A 4,222-nucleotide genomic window follows, 5' to 3' on the forward strand; every position below is an offset into this window, starting at 1 on the left:
GCTGTTCTTACACTGCTAAATGGACCTCTCTAACTTCAAATCTAATGCTGATCTTGCATTTGTGTATCACCTGTGTAATCCTGTATGAAGCACTCTGTCTGAATAAAGAATAATCTGTCTGTGTGTTATGATGCGTCTCTACCACCCACAAACGAAACATTTCATTGCACTTAGTTACATGTGACAACAATAAGTAAAATCACATGTTGTACATGAGTCTGAAAGGGTCTATACTGATTGAGTGTTATAAGGACAACCCACAGTGACCATGACACGGTGGGAGGGTCTGGGTGGAGATTTTGGTTCCAGTTAGGTAACAGTTCTCAGGGCCCTCATATATCGAGAATATTGTAAGTAATTGGAGTTATAGGATTTAGTGTAAAAATGTGGTGTTTTTAGGAAAGTTTAACAAACATACATAATTTGTTAATCTTACACTATGGAAAAAAGGCCAATGTTTCCTTTCCAAAACAATCCACATAAACGAAGCCATCTTGTACAGTCGCACAGCCGCACTGATTCCCAAGACAGAACCACACCATTCTATGGGTCGCAACAAAAAAAACTGCATTAGAAACACTTACATTGTGCTGGAATTGAAGTATAAATAATTCAAAAATATTAATGAATAATGGCTGGATTTTTAATAAATTTACAAATAAATATTAATGTTGTTTTGTTTTATTGAAAAGGCTGTTAGTGTACAAGACAGAAGATGTCTCCAGTCTTTTCTCAGCTAAAACTGCCTTTGAGACTTAAAGTCACACATACAGCAATGATTAGAGGCCTGTCATTCTGAGACAGAACAACAGACAGAGCAAAAAATAAAGGCAATTTATGCAGATGGGAAAGCCAATTAAACTAACCATGCACACATTATGAGCAGGTTGGTGTTAAACAGTAAGTTTTAATTAACATTGAGCACTGGGCCAAATCACCTTGACCTCCTTCCACCTATTGCATTTCCAATGCCCCTCCCCCAAGTCCCTCCTCCCTCCCTTTTATCTTAGCCTGCTGGGCACACTTTCCTCATTCCTGAAGAATGGCTTATGCCCGAAACATGGATTCTCCTGTTCCTTGGATGCTGCCTGACCTGTTGCGCTTTTCCAGCAACACATTTTCAGCTCTGATCTCCAGCATCTGCAGTCCTCACTTTCTCCTGTAGGAATATTTAGACAGTTTAGGAGTGTGGTCCAGAAAATGGCTGATGAAATTCAACGTGAGCAACAGTGAGGCCTTGCACTTTGGAAAAATTAATACAGGCATGGACTATGTTTTAAGCGGTGAGAAAATTCATAAAGCCAAAGTACAAAGGAATCTGGGAGTGCTAGTCCAGGATTCTCTAAAGGTTGACTTGCAGGTTGAGTCCATGATTAAGAAAGCAAATGTAATGTTGCCATTTATCTCAAGACCATTTGAATATAAAAGCAGCGAAGTGCTTCTGAGATGTTATAAAGCTCTAGTTAGGCCCCATTTAAAACACTGTGTCCAATTTTGGGCCCCACACCTCAGGAAGGACATACTGGCACTGGAGCATGTCCAGCGGAGATTCACACGGATGATCCCTGGAATGGAAAACCTAATATATGATGATTGGCTGAGGATCCTGGAATTGTATTCATTAGAGTTTAGAAGGTTGAGGGGAGATCTAATAGAAACTTACAAGACGGCTTAGAAAGGGTGGACACTGGGAAGTTGTTTCTGTTAGGCAGGGAGACTAGGAGACGTGGGCATAGCCTTAAAATTAGAGGGGGTCGATTAAGAATGGAAATGAGGAGACATTTCTTCAGCCAGAGAGTGGTGGGCCTGTGGAATTCATTGGCACGGAGTGCAGTGGAGGCTGGGACGTTGGGTGTCTTCAAGGCAGAGATTGATAAATTCTTGATCTCGCAAGGAATTAAGGGTTATGGGGAGAGTGCGGGTAAGTGGAAATGAAACACCCATCAGTCAATATTAAATGATGGAGTGGACTCGATGGGCCGAATGGCCTAGCTTCCACTCCTATGTGTGATGGTCTTATGGTCTTTTCCCAGGATGTGGAAATGCTGGTGTTGGACTGAGGTGGACAAAGTTAAAAATCACACAACAGGTTATAGTCCAACAGGTTTATTTGGAAGTACAAGCTCTGCTCCTTCCTCAGATAGCTACTGAGAGCTTGTACTTCCAAATAAACCTGTTGGTGGATAACCTGGTGTTGTGTGATTTTTAACCTTTTCCCTGGGTAGGGGTTGCCAAAACTAGAGGGAAGGTTTAGGTTGAGAGGGGAAAAAAATTAAAAGGGGACCTAAGAGGCAACTTGTTCACATAGAGGGTGGTGTGTGTATGGAATGAGCTGCCAGAGAAGGTGGTGGATGCTGGTACAATAACCACATTTAAAAGGCATCTGGATGAGTACATGAATGGGAAGGGTTTAGAGGGATATGGGCCAAGTGCTGGCAAATGGAACTAGATTAATTTAGGCTATCTGGTCAACATGGATGAGTTGAACTGAAGGATCTGTTTCAGTGTTGTACAACTCTACGACTGTAAAACTGACCGGCAATGCCACTTAATGGTCAGAGTGTATGACTGCAGGCTGAGTCTTCAGGGTGGAATATACAAGAAGGAGAGGTTCTTTGTTAACCTTGGGCTTTGCCCTCGACAATTGTAAATACGGAGAAAGTGAGGACTGCAGATGCTGCAGAGTCAAAGTCGAGAGTGTGGCGCTGGCAAAGCACAGTAGGTCAGGCAGCATCTGAGGAGCAGGAGAGTCGATGTTTCAGGCAAGAGGCCTTCATCAGAAGTCGTAACTACTACCTACTTAGTCAAATCAATTCTACATCGGTGATCATAAAATTTATGTTTCCAATATATTATTCACCAAAATTGTTCATAAAACTGCTAAGTACTGATTAAAAAGCAACCAGAAAGCAGTGGAAGACCAAACAGCAATTCAACTCAGCTCCAAGCAGTGGGTGGCACAGTGGTTAGCACTGCTGCCTCATAGTGCTAGGGACCCACGCTCAATTTCTGCCTTGGGCAACTGTCTGTGTGGAGTTTGCACATTCACCTACAATCACAAAGATGTGCAGGCCAGGTGAACTGGCCATGCTAAATTGTCACATTGCATTTTGGGGGGGGAATGGATCTGGGTGGGTTGTTCTTCGAAGGGTCGGTGTGGACGTGTTGGGCCGAAGGGCCTGTTTCCACACTGCAGGTAATCTAATCATCTATTGGAAATGATTGTAATAGTGCAAGTCACCATCATGTCACGAGGCAATTGTTCTTCGAACGGTCGGTGTGGACGTGTTGGGCCGAACGGCCTGTTTCCACACTGCAGGTAATCTAATCATCTATTGGAAATGATTGTAATAGTGCAAGTCACCATCATGTCACGAGGCAATTTGTTGAGACACTTGGGTCTTTTTTTTATCATGTTATCACATTCTCTCCCAATCTTCTATTCCCCAGTGGGGGAAAATAAAAAAAAGTCTTGGATAGTTAATTCTTTTCTTTTGAAGCATCTTCCGAAACGTTAAGATTACCACCATGCAGAGCGAAATGGACTGCGGGGAACATTCCAAGATCAATCAGTTTGTTACAAATAAAGGCAAATTTGCAGCGCTGTAAACCCGAGGGCGTTTTGTAGATTGACTTATTCACTTGTGAGCAACCACAGTGCCACTGAAAATATCTGGGAGAATCACAGAAGGTGACAATGAAGTGTTTTTTTTTTACTTTCTTCCTTACTGGGACATTTGAATCCACGCTTCCTTGATATTTCAGCTGTGTTCCTCTTTCCATTATTGTGCTCCGATTGAATTAGAGACGGACAAGCGCATTAAATAAGAGCGAGACATCGCAAGACGGGGCTATTAATGTGATCTCAACAATACAAAATGGGCAGTCTTACTCCTGGTTTGTACTTAATCCCCAATTCTGCAGCAACGTGAATTGCATTTCGTAGACGCGAACAGGAAAACGTTCCACCAGCTCATGGCACTGGATATCATTTAGTGTCTGAATATTTGATTTATGCTGAAATTTGCAGAAGTGACAATGCGCTGACGATATATGTATCACGCCCGGGTTACATTGCTACTCATTTTGCAACATCGCTGCTTCCATCGCACTCTAATGGAGACAATGTAGATGTACCTACATTCGCATTAAAATTGAAACAAGACACCAGAAAGACCAATGCTATTAGAAAAACTAAACCGGAAATAAGTGCAGTAACGTG

The sequence above is a fragment of the Chiloscyllium plagiosum genome, chromosome 14 (assembly GCF_004010195.1).
Source record: "Chiloscyllium plagiosum isolate BGI_BamShark_2017 chromosome 14, ASM401019v2, whole genome shotgun sequence".
NCBI classification, from domain to species: domain Eukaryota; kingdom Metazoa; phylum Chordata; class Chondrichthyes; order Orectolobiformes; family Hemiscylliidae; genus Chiloscyllium; species Chiloscyllium plagiosum.